We start from the raw sequence: 18,719 nt of genomic DNA on the forward strand, positions 1-18,719 counted from the left end.
TGGTAAAGCAGCAAGTTTTCAGATTTGCCTATATTTTTATGTCTGTGCCCAAACCTTTCTCCATGGCACATATAGCACATTTTAAAAGTTTTCCCCTTTCCTTTCCTGGTTATTCTTGTAATATCCTTGGAACTGTGCCCCTTCCTCCCCAAATATGTGGAATCAGTGACAGCTGCCTGGAGAAAAAAAGGCCCAGAGCAGAGAAGCACTGTTTACCTACCAAACAAAGCCTGATCGAGATCTCCCTTAAAAACGCTCGCTCACTTTTGTCCGATTTCTGTACTCACCAAACAACTTTCCAATCCGTGAGGTGATCTCCAAGTGTTCCCCATGTACCTGGAGTAGTGTCCTGAGCACCTGCTCGACTCCCATCACCCTGCAGCCTGATCTCCCATTGGGGGCACCTCTAGACGATGCCCCCCCACCCTTAGTTTATGGGAACAGCAGAGTCCATGTCTAGCTTGTTTGTTCTTTTGGAATTCCTGCTAGTCCTTTAGCTTCAGGTTTCTGTAATTATACCCTATAGTACATGCAGAAATTTTAGTTCGTCTTGCTTTGTGTACAATAAACATTTCACCTATGTTCTCCAAATAAATAAGGCTGCTTGCCTTGTGCTTGTTATTTTCTCCCTACGGTTATCTCTCTGTATTCTGCCTGTTACTAAAGAAACATTTTCCCCTATTCCATTTTAGTTTTTTTTTTTTAAGTTTATTTCTTTTGAGAGAGAGAGAGAGCACAAGTCGGGGAGGGGCAGAGAGAAGATGAACCAGAATCCCAAGCAGGCTTTGTGCCATCGGCGCAGAGCACGACGTGGGGCTTGAACCCACGAACTGTGAGATCATGACCCGAGCCGAGATCAAGAGTCGGACACTTAAATGACTGAGCCACCCAGGCGCCCCCATTATAGTTTTACTATAGGAAAAACTTGTGTTTCTAATGCAAGACAATAGATGCCTAGAGAACTGGCTTAAGTCAGTTCCAAATCTCAATCAAGAGGCCCTTTCCTTGAGGCTGACACCACCCACTGACTCCTATATGTCACAGACACATCTAAGATGCTCTGCTCCCACGCCCACCCACCTATAACCCGTCATTGTACAGGGCCAGGAAAAAGCCTGCTAATCAGGTATCCCAGTCACCAGAAACCTCTATAAGAAAGACCTGCCCACTCCTGAAACTGACGAGGCCCTAATCAGCACCTTCAAGAGATATCCCATTACTGCCAGAATCTTCCATCAGACCAGGAATTCATCTTCGAAAGCCTGATGCGTTGAGAGCAACTCACACCACAAGAAGGGGTCCCCCCCATGCTGATTACAAGGAATGCAGGAGACCAAAGTCTGGGAGACACCAGACATCTTCAGTTGATAAGGGTTTCTACAGAAGTCTCTACAGGAGACTCCCTGAGTTTGTGTTCTGAAAACACGGACCGAACTTGGGCTGTCCTCTGAAAGTGACAATGACGGAGGCCAAAGCTAGGCATTTCTGAGGCATGAACCCCACAAAACAGACCCAAGAGGAGAGCAGCCATCCCAGGAAAATCTTTATAGTATGTCCCAACACCCAGTCCATATCAGAAACCAAGGCATTCACACAAAGCCTGTAAGAATAATACTGCAATAAATATGTGCATGCAAATCTTTGTGTAGACTTATGTTTTCACTTCTCTTGGACAGAGATGTAGAAATGGAATTACTCTGCCTTTCACCTTTTGAGAAACTGCCAGACTGTCTTCCAAAGAGGCTGCACCATTTTACTTTCCCCACCCGCAGTGTATGCGGGTTCCAGCCGTCCCCCGTCCTCGCCAGCACTTACTAGTGTTTGCCTTTCTGACCACAGTCCTCCTAGAGCAGGTATGAAGTGCTGTCTCATTGTGGTTTTAATTTGCATTCTCCTAGTAGCTAGTGATGTTGAGCATCTATTCATGTGCTTTCTGGCCATTTATACACTTTCTCTGAAGACATGTCCATTAAGATCCACTGTCAAAATCAGTTAAGTTTGAACTAGTTAGTGAAGATATACAAATGGGCTTCTTTTGAAGTCCTGAGTGTCTGAGATGTTTTGATACTGGGGACATGAAAGGAGCAGAACCTAAGGGAAAACGAGAGTGTCCTCACCTCATTCCCCTTTTGCCACAGCTGAATCGAATTACATGAACGGTCTCTCCTCCCCAGCACAACTCAGGGATGTGGGCAATGTCATCCCCATTTTATAAATGAAGCTATTGTTTCATGAGCACTTACTGTGTCCAAGGGACATGGAGATAAAGACAACAGGCTAATAGCCCCCCACCCCCCAATTCACTGCTCCTTAATAGAGGAAACAAATCCCAAGAGGTAAGCTGACTTGCCCGCCCTCCCTCAACCTGGGTGGCAGAGTCCACATCTTAATGTCTGAGCCCTGGTGTCACAGTCCCCACAGGCGGGGAGCACAAAACCCCGGTTCTCGCCCTGCTTTGAAAAAGGTCCACTGACGAGGGGGGGGGTCCTGGAGGGGCAGCAGGGCCCCTCTCTGGGTGCAGGCTCAGCAGGTGCCTCTGTAGGGGTGGGGGCTAACGCAGGGGGCCGTGGGGCTGGCCTTCCCCACACCCAGTCGCCGGACAGATCCCCTGCGGCGGTAATTAGCTGAAACCTGTAGCACGCGCACACACATACACCACCTCCACTTAAGACTGGAAGCGGTCACCAGCAATGATGGGTTTAAATAGCAGAGCAAGAGCTTCAACAGCCCTGGCCTGACAGAGGCTGCAAAGCAGCTGGAGGCCACAGCCCCCCACAGGGGTGGCATCTGCTCCTGCGAGACTGCGGGGTGGGGGCAGTGTCTGTGCACCAGCTGAGACCCAGGAGGGTCCGACTAGGGCGATGCCTGCGTCGGCCCAGCTGAGCCCGCTGCACATCCCAACCCGGCTCGGGCCTCCCGATGCCATGTGCAGCTCTCACTACACACCCACGCTGCAGAAGAGCTGCCCAGGGGACTCTCCGCCCGCATCTGTCGGAGCTAATTATCAACCTGGCTGCACAGCCATCTGGAGGGCGATGTCAAGTGTGATGGCACATTCAGCAGGATTCTGAGTTCCCACCTCCCACCTACTGTGAGCCAAACCCCCCTGTCTGCTCCCCCACCTCTCAAGGCATTCAAACGATGCTACCTGCACACCCAAAACTTGAACTTGGGTGGCCTCGGAAATCATGAAATAACGTTAAGTTGTAGAGTCTGCAATGCCAGTAAGAATGATACGGGCCATCACTCCCCGAGAGCTCACTATGCTGGCCAAGGACCCGATACGAGTCGCCCACTTAACAGGCAAAACCACTCCATGAGGCTGGTTTCAAGACTCCCATTTTACAGACAGAAAACTAAAGCTTAGAGATGGCCAAGTCCTATAGCTAGAAATGCTAATGCTAGATCTTTCTAATCCTAAAGTGAATGCGCGTCTAGGCTGTAATGCAAACTGGCATGGCAAAAATCTCAATTTATCATGGGGGACTCAATTACGTTAAAGTGGTTTACAATGGATTTTAGTCCCTGCTTAAGGACGTAGCTAAACTCGCTCAAACAGGCTTGGTCTAAAATGCCTTTTTTTTTTTTTAATGTTTATTTATTTTTGACAGAGAGAGAGACAGAGTATGGGTGCCCCATCAAAGGCCTTCTTTTTAAATGCACAATTTACATACCTGTGTTTTACTGTTCATTGAATTTTACCTGATGCTTTTTACAGTGGTCAGCCCTGAGATTCTGTTTTCTTAGTACCCATCTCATGACCTGGCACGGGACAGCCCCTCAAAAAAGCCTGCTTAGTTCTTACTTTAAATATTGGCTTGAGGGGCACCTGGGTGGCTCAGTCAAACGTCTGACTCTTGGTTTCAGCTCAGGTTACGATCTCACAGTTTGTGAGTTCGAGCCCCACATCGAGCTCTGTGCTCACAGCACAGAGCCTGCTTGGGATTCTCTGCCTCCCTCCCTTTCTGCTCCTTCCCCGTACATGCGTGCTCTCTCTCAGTCTCTCTAAAAATAAATAAACAAACATTTAAAACAAAAAATATATGTATAAATATTGATTCGGTCTTGATGTTTTCTTCACAACTCTGGTAAAAGAATCCATTTTCACATTTGAAATGGATGTCTACATTACACATTTTGTAATGTTCATTTATTCATTTTGAGAGAGAGAGAGTGCACGTGAGCTGGGGAGAAGCAGAGACAGAGAGGGAGAGAGAGAATCCCAAGCAGGCTCCGCACTGTCAGCTCTAGCCCACGAACCATGAGATCACGACCTGAGCTGAAATCAAGAGTCTGACGCTTAACTGACTGAGCCACCCAGGCGCCTCTGCATTACCTTTTTTAAAGTGCTTCCTTTTTGCATCTTCTCAAATAAACCTTATGGATATATGTAAAAATTTAAATATTTATTAATAATATTACTCAGCAAAGTTAATTTACTCAGCAAAGTTAATTTACCACTATGGTCTTCTGTAAGTCATCAGGCTTGTTAAAGATACTTAGAAAATATTTGCTACTCCTTTTAGAATTATAATTCTCATCCCCCAAATTGGCTAACATTTAAAATGATCCCATTTACTTAAAAGTCTAGGTTTTACAGCCTCAGTATTTTTTTCCAAAGAACATAAATATTTTATAAAAATAAATTGCTGGGGCACCTGGGTGTCTCTGTTGATTCAGCGTCTGACTCTTGATTTTGGGCTCAGATCATGATCGCAGGGTTTGTGAGTTTGAGCCCTGAGTTGGGCTCCGTGCTGACAGCGCAGAGGCTGATAGGAATTCTCTCTCCCCCTCTCAATGCCCCTCTCAATGTCCCTCCCCACCCCTCCCACACCACCCCTGGGTGCCCATGCGCTCTCTCTCAAAATAAATAAATACATTTGAAAATAAATTAATAAATTAATTAATTAATTAATTGTATATATGCCTTAGTGTCAAGGTCAATGTGAAGTCTGTTGGCTTTTTTTCCTCCATTTTTAAATCAGACTTCAGCCCAGTAAAGTGTAAGAAAGCTGCATACTATGATCAGCTCACTCTTCCCTTTCCTTTTCAGAGACTGGAAACAAAAGACATGCTTTCAAGCTCTTTGAGACCTCAAAAAAATTTCAATTTATTTAGTCCAAAGAAAAATGACTTCCTTCAACACCAACAAAAACTCATGTATTTTGGAATTGTATTTTATCTGGAACTTCAGATGTGTAAACGGTGTCCGGTAAGTCATTCCTCTAAAGCTTAATAAGAAACATTTGGAACTGTCCCTCGAACCAGGTATTATCACACACGGGTTGAAAACACGTACAGATAATCACAACACTTCCCTCCCCTTGTTTAGGAGGAATGCGTCATTCAAATGGAGAAGACAGAAAGGAGAGAAAAAGGCAAAGATCCTATAAAGTGTTGCTGAGTCCTGGTAGCAACGACTTTTTATTCTAAATGACATGCACGCCTCAAGTCCCACAGCCCACCTCTGCAGGCGAGGTGACAGAACAGGACCCCAGACCAGCTTTTGGCGTGATCTCCACCAACTGCCAGTGACTCCTAAAACCCCATCAGATCAGGGGCACCTGGGTGGCTCAGCAGGGTTAAGTGTCCAACGCTTGATTACGGCTCAGGTCATGACTGCACGGTTTATGGGATGGATCTCTGTGTCGGGCTCCATGCTGAGCATGGAACGTGCTTAAGATTCTCTCTCTCTCTCTCTCTCTCTCTCTCTCTCTCTCTCTCTCTCATCCCCTCTGCCCCTCCCCTGCCCTCATCCATGCACATGTACATGCACACACTCTCTCTCAAAACCAAAAATAAAATAAAACCTCATCGGCTCAGTATAACACTGTATGTTAACCATACCGTAATTTAAAACAACAGAACAGGGGCGCCTGGGTGGCTCAGTCGGTTAAGCAACCGACCGTGACTCAGGTCATGATCTCACAGTGTGTGGGTTCGAGCCCCGCGTCAGGCTCTGTGCTGACAGCTCAGAACCTGGAGCCTGCTTCGGATTCTGTGTCTCCCTCTCTCTCTGCCCCTCTCCAACTTGTGCTCTGTCTCTCTCTCTCTCTCTCTCTCAAAAATAAACAACAAAAAAAAAGAAAACAGAACAAAATCCTTATCAGATCACATCCCCACCCTGCTCAATACCCTCTCCAAAGGCCTCCTGGGTCCTTACAGAGGCCCCTCCACAAGCTCTACTCCCTGACCTCACTGGCTCCGCTTCCACACTCTCCCTCCTCGCTGACGTGGCTCCAGCCACACTGGTCCTCACGGCTCCTCAAACGCACCGGGCACACCAGGGCTTGACGTGTGCGTCGCCTGAGGCCTGAGATCCTCTTCCCCTAAAACGTCTGCTTGGCCTATCCCCTCAAACCCTTACCCAGGTGTGAACCCTCTCCCCACGCCCCCTCCCATCCTCCCTTCTCACCTTATTTTCCACTTTCCCACTGTCACCATCCGACATCCTTATGTCTCTTCCTTATCGTCTACTGCCCTCACTAGACGAAAGCCCCAGGAGGTCAGGAACTCCTGTTGTCTCTCGCTCAATGAAAACCCCCAGTGCCTACAACAGCATCTGACGTGTCAGTTGGGACTCAATAAATACCTGTTGAGTGAAGGCAGCACTGTGAATGATTACCCCACATTCCAGAAGCAAGCAAAATCTGGCCAGATACTACTAAGACTGTCATGTATAGAATACAATTATGGCATGGGATATACCTATACAAGAAAAATTAGTCTTGGGGCGCCTGGGTGGCTCAGTTGGTTGAGCGTGCAACTTCGGCTCAGGTCATGATCTCACGGTTCAAGAGTTTGAGCCCCGCATCAGGCTCTGCTGTCAGTGCAGATGCTGTCCCTCCCTCTCTGCCCCTCACCTACCCGTGCTCTCTCCCTCTCTCTAAGATAAATAAATAAACTTAAAAAAAAAAATTAGTCTTTACCTGCAATTCGAATTTAAAAGAGTGCTCTGTATTTTTGTTTGCCAAATCTGGCAACCCTACTCCTCACTCCAAAATGGTCAAATCCAGGCCATCCAGGTCACCTGGGCAAGGCAGATGTTCAAGGACACAGTCAGAAGACCAAATGAGAAGCCATCTCCTGTCCTCGGACCTTCTTCGCTCAGGCCCCATGGAGATCTGGGTTCTTCCAGCTTTGCGTAGAAATGCGGGCCCATGCAGGCTGAGGAGTCCCCCGGACAGAGCTCTCATCACCTCCTCGACTCTCAAAAAGGAACACCTTCTCTTCCTAAACCCCTATTTGGCCTCGTCTCAGAGAGGCCCAGATGCTCACGTCCCTCCCACCCTCCTCTGTAACATACTTCCAGGAAACACACTTCTAGGTTTCCCTTGTGCTGGGCCTTCCAACGTGGGAGATCCCTGAGGCTTCTGTTATGCAGACCAAATCTCAAAGGATGGAGATCTGTTAAGTCCCTGGCACCCAAATCACATGGGTCATGGGGTGTAGGGGAGGTGGGACCACTTCGGGGGGTACATTAAGAACTGAGCCCAAAGTGAAAGCACAAAGAAGAAGATCACATATCCTGGTTTGCCTGAAAGGTCTCAGTTTATTTCTGTTTCCCTGGTGTTATTCTTAATACTGCCCCATTTTATTCTCTCAAGTGTTTTAGTTCGGACATTCAAATACATGGCATCTTAGGCAACGGGGAATGACCTCTGCACCCTGGAACCCAGGATCAGTGGGACGGGAGGGAACAGCCATGTAGGAGCAGCTGCGACCACGCCTGGCCAGCTGGCCCCCAGAACTGGAACTGGGGAAAGGGCATCTCTGGGCCAGCTTCAAGTATAAAAACCAAGGACACCAGACCCCTCTAGTTCAGGGTTCTAGAAGAGCAGGCAGAAGAGGCCCTTGCCTTCCCCTCAGCTCCCCTCCCACCCTGGCCAGCACAGAGCACATTCAGGCCCACACGTCCCCCATGGCGCCCAGGCTCAGGCTACCAGGAGCCCAGTCCTGGTTCAGAGAGAGGGCACGCCCTGCTTCTGACAGGGTCACGCTTACTGTCCCTGGGCTCTCCGGGCCAGCCCCAAGAGAGCAAGCTGAAGCAGACTCTGAAAGGAGGCACTTCTACCCCACAGGAGCCACAGTTAAGGGTGGGGGGCTGATTCCTTGCAACACAAAGGACCGCAAGGGTCCCAGCAATGCTCCCCGGGAGCCTGGGAGGAAGGAAATCACACATCAGATCCAGACCAGATCTGGTTTAGGTTAAACGAAGGAGCTGAACAAGGATCGGGGTCTAACCCATTAACTCACCCTAGGGAGCCACAGAGTAGAACGTGTCTACAGACTCAGCACCCCATGAACCCACAGGAAAAGTACCCGTCAACACACCGAGAAGAGACAAACTTCAAGACTTCAACATACTTAGTACAATAAACACGCAGGCATTCGAGCTCCCCGGCTCCAGCACTTGTAAGGTTTCACGTGACAAGCAGGATGCTCAGTAAGAAGACGGACACACAAGCGTGAGCTGGGGCCTGACTCTTACGGCTGCAATGGTTCTCACCGAGACCTTCCTTTCTTTAGTCCTTTCTCCTCTCTGTCTCCTGCACAAGCTCATTCACTTCTAAGGCTTTAACTCCAAACCTTGAGATGCTGTCCCTCCAAACTGTTCTCAACCCAGGACGTTGAACTTCCACGTGCCTGCTGGTCCCCTCCCCCCAGAGAACCCCAAAACCCTGCCAGCTCCATACAGCTCAGACGCAGGACTCCAATTCTGCCCCACAGAATCTGCTTTTCCATGTGTCTGTAAATGCGCTGCTGTCCACACAGATGAAACACCTCCATCTCTTCTCTAGCCACCAAGCCCTAGAGAGCCTTCTGATCCCTCCTATATGCCATCTGGATGCCTGATCGCGATTATCCTGACCTAACCCACCCTGGCCTCTCGCTGTCACTGCCACAGCCCCTGACATAGGTGAAGCCATCCTCCTTTCCTACAGGAGTGCTGCAGTGACCTCCACCTCCTTGTGGGTCACTCCTCAGGCTTCCAGAATAATTCTTCTTCAACACTAGCTGAGTATCCAAAAAAGTGATGGCTCCTGTCCCTCTTCCAGAAATGTGCTACTCACGCAGACAAGCTGATCTTCAGGGTTCAAATGCAATCACCTGCCATGTTACTCAAACTCATCCTCCTTTTCCCAGTTCATTAGCCATTCCGTCCGTGTTTGTCAGCACCCAGCCCTCCAGACTCCCCAGTGTTCCTGAAAACACTTGTCTTCACACCTCTCCCTCCCTCAACTGCGTCCATTCCCGAGAGGCAGTTCGGTCTAGTGGTTAAGACTAAGAGCAAACTGTCTTAGCAGCCAGGTGGCCATGGGGGACATTCTGAGTCTTGGCTCTGCCACTCCGTACCGCGTGAGCCTGGGTGCCAGCGTGTGGCTAAACATCTGAAAAGCAGCTCACTTGGTTTTCCCCCCAACACTGAAATAGGAACTTCCCTCCATAGGTAAATCCTTGGGGGAAAAAAATTCCGTGAGACATGTTGGGAAATAAACCCATCTTAGCGGAGAACCTTCCCGCCCAGTTGGCACATGTTTTCCAAGTTCTAAAGGAGGAACCACTGGTAACTAGCATGGCGATCTATGGTGCTGTTGAGCTTCTGCAGGGACTGACTTCCAGAGTATGAGGACTGGGCTCTGCCCTTCTCCTCTCAAGGGGTTCTGACACTCAGGCCCAAAGGCAGCCTGCCAGGAGCAAAGCTATTCTCCAGGGACTGACTGGGAAACTGAGGTTCCCCAGACACCGCCTAGAAAAATATACAGGCCCAGAACTAAAACCCTGGTCTTTGCCATGCTTACTGCGATTTAAAAAGAAAACACGCACATCTGGCTTAGTAACTCCTGGACACAAAAACCCTGGCCTTTAACACACAAGTGGTGATTATTCTTTTGGGAGGAACATCTGGTTTAGTTCGACCAGATTTGAGCCCTAAGTTCGACCACCATTTTAAGGGTAACTAAATTCAAATCTACCTAAGAGTTTGGGAGGGCCGATTCTATGCCAGGCAGTTGCACCATGTAACTTCACTCGACCTCTCCATTAGCTCTCCTAAATCAGCATTTAGCTCCCAGCCTAGAGCCCTACAGATTTCTTCTACCCGTTCCATCACCCAGGATCAGAATTAATTGCTAGGTTCACCTGCTTTCTCAGCATTGTCCTCTCAATTCCATCTTTGCTACTGTAAAAGTAGCAAGAAAAGTAGGAAGGAAATTATCACAATGGTAGCTAACATTTATTGACCATTTTCAATGGGCCACGTAGGATGCTAAGTATATACATTTACCAACCAGCTTTATTGAGATATAATGTATATATCATATAACTCACTGATTTAAAGTGTACAACTCAATGATTTTTAGTATATTCAGAGTATGTATGTATGTAGACTATCTGTGTGTGTATATATGTATGCGTATATATACACATGCACATGCATATATAACATATATTAATATATGTAATATATAATACATATTAATCATCCCAGAAAGAAACCCCATATTCATTAACAGTAATTGCCCAATTTCTTTCAAATCCTCCAGGCCTAAGTAACGACTAATCTATTTCCTATCTTTAAAGACTGGCCTATTCTGAGTATTACACACAACTGGAATCATACAATATATAGTCTTGTAACTGCACTCTGTCACTCAGCATAATGTTTTCAAGAGTTGTTCATGTTGTAGTATGTACTGGCAATTCATGCCTTCTTATCACCAAATTATAATCCATTGATTGGATATATCACATTTTATTCATGCCCATATTTATTTATGTCCATCCACTGATGGACCTTTGGGGTCCTTCCACTGTTGAGACTATTATGAATAATGCTGCTATAAATATTCATTCACAAGTTTTTATAGGGATACCTGCTTTCATTTCTCTTAGTTTTATACCTATGTGTAAAATTGCTGGGTCTTCTGATAATGCTATGTCGAACCTTTTGAGTATCTGTTAGACTGTTCTCCAGAGTGGCTGTGCCATTTTATATTCCCACTAATAATACATAAGGATTCCCACTTCTCCACGTCCATGGCAATACTTGTTATCAGTCTTTTTGATTATAGCCATCCTAGTGGATATGAAGTGGTATCTCACCATGGTTTTAATTTGCATTTCCAAGATGCCAAATGATGCTGAGCATCTTTACAATGTGCTATTGGCGACCTGTATATTTTCTCAAAAGAAATGCTTATTCAGGTTCTTTGTCTACATTTTAATTGGATTACTTACGTTCTTTATCAGAGTTGCAAGAGTTCTTTCTATATTCTACATACAAGTCCCATATTAGATTTATGGCTTAAAAATATTTTTCTCCTATTCTCCAGGTTGTTATTTTATTTTCCTGATGGTATCCTTTGAAGCACAAAAGTTTGTAATTTTGATGAAGTATCAATTTATTTTTACTTTTATTACTCATGCTTTCGGTGTCATATTCAAGAAGGCTTTACCTAACCCCAGATCATAGAAAGACTTATTCCTATATTTTCTTCTAGGGTCTTATAGTTTTAGCTTTTAAATTTATGTCTAGTATCTATTTTTAGTTAGTTATGGTGTAGGTTGTGGAGAAAGGGTTCAAATTCATTCCTGACATGTGGATACCCAGTAGTCCCAGCACCATTTATCGAAAAACCTATTGCTCCCCTCTTTGAATTAGCTTGGCACATTTGTTGACAATCAATTGACCATAAATATGCAGGATTTTGTTTCTGGACTCTTGTTTCTATTCCCAAGATACATGTCTAACTTTATACAAGTACCACACCATCTTGATTCAGACTGTATCTTTGTAGTAAGTTGTGAAATCAGGAAGCATGAGTCCTCCAACTCTGTTCTTCTTCTCCAAGTTATGTCCTGGCTATTCTGAATCCCCTTAATCTCCATATGACTTTTAGGATCAGCTTGTCAATTTCTACTAAGAAGTCCGCTGGAGTTTTAATAGGGATTACATTGAATCTGTAGATCAATTTGGGGATGACGGCTGTAACACTATTAACTCTTCTGATCTGTGAATACAGAATGTCTTTTGATTTATTTCAGGTCTTTTACAATGTCTTTCAACAATGTTTTGTAGTTTGGGAAGTAAAAGTGGCACACGTGTCTATTTTCATTTATTCATGAGTTATGTTATCCTTTTTATAATGCTGTAAACAGAACTACTTTCTTAATTTCATTTTTAGACTGTTCATTACAAATGTACAGAAATATAATTACCTTGGTGTATTGATCTCATATCTTGCAACCTTACCAAATCCTTTATTAGCTTTAATAATTTTTTTATATAAAAGATCAGAAAGAGATAATCTTACTTCTTCCTTTTTTAATACAGATGCCTTTTGTTTCATTTTCTTGACTAATTGCCCTGGCTAGAACCTCTAACACAACGTTGAATAGAAGGAGTGAAAGCAAACATCCTTGTCTTATTCCTGATCTTAGGAGGAAAGCATTCAATGTTTTACTATTAAGTAAACATCATATTACTATGATGCTGGCTGTAGATTTTTTACCAATGCCCCGTATCAGGGACGAAGTTCTCTTCTGAGGCTAGTATGGTAGGCACATAGGAGTTTGTTTCTATCAAGATGAGGTGTGGATTTTGTCAAATGCCTTTTCTCCATCTATTGAGATGATCATGTGATTTTTGTTCTTTATTCTATTGATAAAGTATATTACGTGAAATTCCGATTTTAAACTAACCTTGCATTCCTGGGGTAAATCCACTTAGTCATGGTGAGTAATTCTTTTTATATGTTGCAGGATTTAGTCTATGAGCATTTTGTTGAGAACTTTATATCTGTATTCATAAGAGGTTTTGGTCGATAGTTTTCTTGTTATGTCTTTGCCTGATTTTGTGGTCAAGATAATACTTCTCTCTAAGAATGAGTTGGGCATGTGAAGCATTTTACCACATTATCTCATTTAACCCTCATATCAACCTTGTAAGATAGGTGTTAATATTAGCCCTATTTATCAGATGAGGAAATGGAGGTTCAAGAATACTAACATATCCATGGTTACACATCGGCAGAGCCAGGACTTAAGCCCAGAGAGCCCCCACTCCTGACTCCATGCCCTTAACAATCACGATGAACTTACTCCTATGGGCTGACAAACCCCCATATAAATCAGCCACTAACAAGATTAGTGGTAGGTTAAATCTACGCTAACCAGATTTTGTGACCTGGTCACAAAGGTCTGGTAACCTGCCCTAACTTAAAATAACAACCTTCTAAACTCCACAGCAGTAGCTTGCTTAGTTCACTGTTTCACTCAAATGAATCTTTGAGGATCAACAATGTCATCTTAGGATAATCTGTGGAAGTCACATTCAGACAGGTTAAACCAAATCCACAGTCAACCTGAAAAGAGTAAGGCACACACATATGTATGCATAGACACCACTTAGGACATGTCAAATAAGCTTACAAACACACTGTAGCAGGTATGTCCAAAGGGGAAAAATTGTCAGACTAGCTTTCTAGGAATATGTTTTACTATAGTTATAAAAATCAAATCAGGATGGGAGGAAGGTGGGTTCAGTCACCACAATAGCCAAATCAGGCTCAGCCATCCTTTCTAGCCACTGAATATCCTATATGGGCAGAATCATGGTGATATATGGGCACAAAATTGTAAACTAAGAAAAAGTGTTCCCATTCTCATTGACCCAGGCACAGGGTCAATGTGGTCAGAACAGAAAAACACAGACATGGGGATGGGGTGCTATGGGTTCCACCATAAATTCTGCTTTACCAGGAGGTTACCTCAAAATAAGGTATCCTAATGGAAAGCCCTCTGGGCTCTGTGCCCCAGTTTCTCATCCATGAAATTCTAACTGTTGCCTTCATTATTTCATTAGAATGTTGCACATGTGATAACAATGCAGGGAAAAAATGCCTGCTAGAGATGGAAAGGTGGAATTATTATTACCAACAATTTTCACCAATCCACACATTTTTTGAGGGCCTTGTGTGTGCCAGGCACTATGCTAAGTGCTAAAGATGCAGACGTGCTGATGACACTGCCCTGCCCCCCGAGGACATGGAGACACAAACACTGTAAAAACAACTGCGCCTGAAAGGCTCTGACAGTTAAATAACTTAATTTAAAAAAAAAAAAAAAGTGTGCGCGCGCGCGCGCGCACACACACACACACACACACACACACACACAAAGGAGCAACTATCTCTGCTTGTGGAGTTTAAGGAAGGGTTCGGAGAAAAGGAGAGTATTTTGTACAGGGTCTTAAAGAACCTGTAGGAGTTTGCCAGCCAGATAATAGGATAAAGAGGATCCCAGACACCAGGAAAGCACATTCTCCCCTTTTCTTTGTTTACTTGGAACCAAAACTCTCTCCCAAACCAGGCAGGCAGCAGTTTAGGGACACGGAGTCCAGAGGACCTCAGGTTACAGTTCTGTCAAGCCTCAGAGGCAGCAGACAAGTGGCGGTTGAGACTCCGGTGCTGGCGTCAGACCGATAGGGGCTCATACCTCCGATCCAGGAGTTACGAGTTGCATGACCCTGAGCCATTTACTTAACCTTTCCGGGCCTTCGTGTCCTCATCTGTGACACGGCAATGATAATAGTAGCTATTCATAAGAGCTGTCGTGAGGCTTAGGTGAGTTGATGTTAAGCGTCTAGAATAGTACCTGGCACACAGCAAGCCCTGGCTAGATGTTCATCATCGTTATTGTGAATCCCTGTTGCAATGCCTGCCCCGGTCAGCCCAGGCCTCACTCAGATCCGTCCATCTCAAAAGTGCCCTACCCCAGTGCACGCAGTCATCCCACCTGGCAAATCCCTTCACCTAACAACTGTTTGCGGTTGCTGTCTCAGGACACACAAGGCACTGAGAGAATGCTTCCTAATACACGTGGCTTACGATCCAAGTAACCCAAATAGCATCTTCCATAAGCAGGATCGTATCGCCACTGCATTCTGTGTGTTGCTGTGATACAGCAAATACAAAGGCACATCGAAGTACAGAGACTGCAGAAACAGTTGAATAAACATGCAATCCGATACCTCACATCTGGCCATGTCATCAGCCCCAATACCTTACTCACCATCAAATAGGGTTAAAGCTGTGGCTACTTTATAGGTACAAATGTCTTTATCGGGACGTTAACGTGCGCCGAACCTCTCTCAATAAAAGCAGCCATAAACAACAATCTCTTCTAAGCTGTCACGGAAGCTACTGTGTTTGTAATAGAACCATTCATCTGAGAGACAGTTGCCAAAGCCTGTCTCAACACAATGGCAAGCTAGTCACAGAGCCAAGACAGATCCAGGGAAGAGGGCAGACACAGAGTAATTGGGACCTTTTCTAAATGGCTGGGGGGGAGGAAAAAAAAAAAAACCCTCAGCTTATTAACATATGTTAAATATTACCCCAGATGCTGCAAAGCATTTCCTCCATAGCATTCTCTTATAAGGTAGCCTAGAAGTTCCTCTGGCCTTTGCAAAAGGAACAATGTCTATGGAAATTTTCAGCTAATGACCAATTTCATTGCCTGTGATGAAAAGGCTGTAATGCTATTAAAAAAAAATTTTTTTTTAAATAAATTGAATGTCGTGGGCAGCACGTTTCAACGTCACACCTTTCAAACTGTGCTCTGAAAAGCTAAGAAAGAGGGGACTACAATGATACAGAAAGAGGCTTGAAAGAAATAATATCCTTACAGGCTTTGTGAATTTGATTTTATTATTTACCTGGATTCGAAGCATTTGAGAGAAGGGAAGGTGGGCAGACAGAATAATCTGCAGTTTATGCACAAAAGGTAAATATCAAGCAAATGAAACCTACCTGTTATTAATTCAAATGATTACATCAAATGAGAATGTATACTACACCATAGTCTCGAGAGCATTTTCATACTCTAAAAGTCACCTAGCTCTGCCAAAAGGCAATGCAAACACAAGACTATTTGCTAGGAATGTGTTACAAAAAATAACACGATCATAAAAAAAAAAAAAATTAAAAAAAATTTTTTAGCAGTTTTATTTACTTTTTGAGAGAGAGAGAGAGAGAGAGAACATGAACAGGAGAGGGGCAGAGAGAGAGGGAAAGAGAGAATTAAGCAGGCTCCACGGTGTCAGTGTAGAGCCCGATGTGGGGCTTGATCTCACAAACTGTGAAATCATGACCTGAGCCGAAATCAAGAGTCAGACGCTTAACCGAACGAGCCACCCAGGCACCCTTTAAAAAAAAAAAAAAAAAAAACTTTTTTAAAGAGAGGCCCCCTCCCAGCCCTCCAAAATAAAACATGTCCGCTACTCCTGTCAAGTTTGAGTTAAATGATAAGCACTGGTGCGGCAGGGGTTATGGTGTGTTAACTCCCATTAATATTGTTGTGTCCCTTTGCTGTGAGCGTGCAGACATTAGAAGAATGGATTCGAATGCTTTTCTCTACCTCTCCCATAGCCATTTTACCATAATAGACGAATGTCAGAATAATTCCACTGTTGGTCTGGACAGCTGACTGACAGATCCAACTGGCCAGGGCACCTGTTGAACTCCCGGACCGACGTCCTGAAGTCTATAATAAGAACACTCTGTCCTGCTTCCTGCCCCAGCACCACCACTCTCTGACCACCTGTCCCTCAAGACTGTTGCCCTGAAGAGTTCAGTGGCACCAGCTTCCCTTCCACTCACCAAGACCCTGCAAAGCCCACCCCACCCCCCACACCTCCAACCGAATCCCTAGTGAACGTCACACCAAAGTGGACCTAGGCAATATGGTTTGCTTCTAATTCTTGGTACTTTCCACATTTTCCTTTAATGAGTATTCCTTACTCAGAACCAGAGGGACAAAATAAACTTGATATAATTATTTTTTCCTCCAATTCCAAAAGCAACATATGTTCGCTATTAAAGAAACTCCATTAATACTGCAATATATAGGGGAAAAGGAGTAAGTCTCCTATAATCCAACCCCTGTGGCAACCACTATTCCTATGTTGTAAATTCCTGCAGATTATATCTATGATCCTGACCACGTGATACATTTATGTATTTAAATTTACAGAGTTGAACATTCTCTAAGACGGCACCTTTACTAAAGAGATCAGCAGAACACAACCATAATAATAATTATTGAAATGACCACTGTACGTCCTATCAGTGGAGAGGGATACAAATAAGTAATGATAGTAAGAACTTAGAGACAAGCTCCCAAGTGACAGGCAAGGCCACAGCCACGGGAGCGTGGAGCTAAAGCTCTAGAAGTCAGTGTGGGAAGAACAAAAAGACTTGTAATCCACGGTTGTGCCTACAACACCCAAGTGCGTCCAAGCCCTCTCCCCCTGGAGGCTGTACAGGGCCACTTGTCTGGGGCTGCCCAGCCTCTGCGGTGCAACAGGCTCCCAGTGGTCCCCCGCACTGTATGTGACTCTGACCTGGACAAGTTTGCCCCAATCTCCCCTCTCCGACCCCTTCTTTGGCAGAAACCCTGAAGGGGGAGGGGGGAGTTCAACCCTCCCTTAACGAAACACCCCTCTACCTAGGACAGGGAAGCTTAATCCTGTGTGACAACTCCAAAACATTCCTACCTACCTTTCCAACAGGCCCTAAGGGGGCTTAACCTCACAAAAGTACTCTTTTTAGGATTCAGTTCAAAGCACTTTCTCATCTGCAATTGGATTTCTCTCAGCATTGTTGAGAGGCAGGGAGAGATATGTGGATTTCCTCATCCCATTCTACAGATGATAGTGACAGAAAGTACAGAAAGCTAATACAGCTGTCCAAAGACACATCACAAATAGGAATAGTATGGGAACGGCCAGAGAAGTTGGGAGGAAGGAAGTAGGAACTGTTAGCATCTTCTTGTGACCCTAAATGTTCCTTCTACCCCACCACTCTGCCACCTGCTTTTTACTATGTCCATACCATGTATTCACTTATACCTAACTCATTCCATTCACATCCATGGGGTCATGTCCTCAAAGAATTTCTCCCAATATCTGGTTACTCTGGCACATTTATTTACAAATTCACACTTCACTACTATGCACTTCAACATTAAAGTGATTAATGAACCCAGTGCTGATGAGGTTCCCCATGTTTTACTTCCTCTTCACCAATGGTCATCACCCACGCTCGTATCAGTTGACCACATTCATGGCCACACCTCGAAACTCATCCCTCGAAATCTCTCCACCTCTAATCTCAGATGCTGCCTCTCCCATGCGTGACCACAGCCTCCTACCCTGCCTCTTCTCCTAATTAACAGAGGCTCTGGGCAGTACATGCCATGACGTAGCCCCTCCAGCTTCCCCTTGTCCCTTTCCCAACCTAGGCTGGTACAACCATGTGATCACCAGCACCTTGGTGTCTCAGGTCCCAACTTTGACAACTGTCAAAATATGATGAACCAATAATCCTCTGGTGAAAAAAAAATACATGTATCACAAAATCACGCCAATGGGCTTCCCAAACAGTACTGCTCTCTACCTATACATGAATTAACTCAAAATTGATTATAAGCTTAAATATAAAATATAAAACTATACACCTTTTTGAACAAAACATCGGAGAAAATCTTCAGGATCTAGGGCTAGGCAATGAGTCCTTAGACTGGCCATCAGAAGTATAATCCATAAAAGGGAAAATTAATAAATTGGATCTCATCAAAATTAAAAACTTTTAATGTGGGATCCCATGTAAAGAAAATGAAAAGAAAAGCAACAGACAAGGAGCCAATATTTGCAA

General features: G+C 44.8%; 1 protein-coding gene and 1 long non-coding RNA gene across 4 annotated transcripts in view; one reads left to right on the forward strand and one right to left on the reverse strand.

Annotated features, from left to right (window-relative positions):
- The window catches only part of TEAD1 (TEA domain transcription factor 1), a 264,897-nt gene that overhangs the window by 150,274 nt on the left and 95,904 nt on the right, over nucleotides 1-18,719 (reverse strand). The gene's annotated exons all lie outside the window — the stretch shown is intronic.
- Nucleotides 1-18,719, forward strand: part of LOC125935992 (uncharacterized) — a 38,436-nt gene that overhangs the window by 11,687 nt on the left and 8,030 nt on the right. Inside the window, exons 2-3 of one of the 2 annotated variants that reach the window (XR_007461905.1) lie at nucleotides 1,677-1,853; nucleotides 5,054-5,212. This is a non-coding gene — a long non-coding RNA (uncharacterized LOC125935992). The remainder of the gene's footprint in view (nucleotides 1-1,676; nucleotides 1,854-5,053; nucleotides 5,213-18,719) is intronic. The other variant, XR_007461906.1, reaches the window with a different exon arrangement.

The sequence above is a fragment of the Panthera uncia genome, chromosome D1 (assembly GCF_023721935.1).
Source record: "Panthera uncia isolate 11264 chromosome D1, Puncia_PCG_1.0, whole genome shotgun sequence".
Taxonomy (NCBI): domain Eukaryota; kingdom Metazoa; phylum Chordata; class Mammalia; order Carnivora; family Felidae; genus Panthera; species Panthera uncia.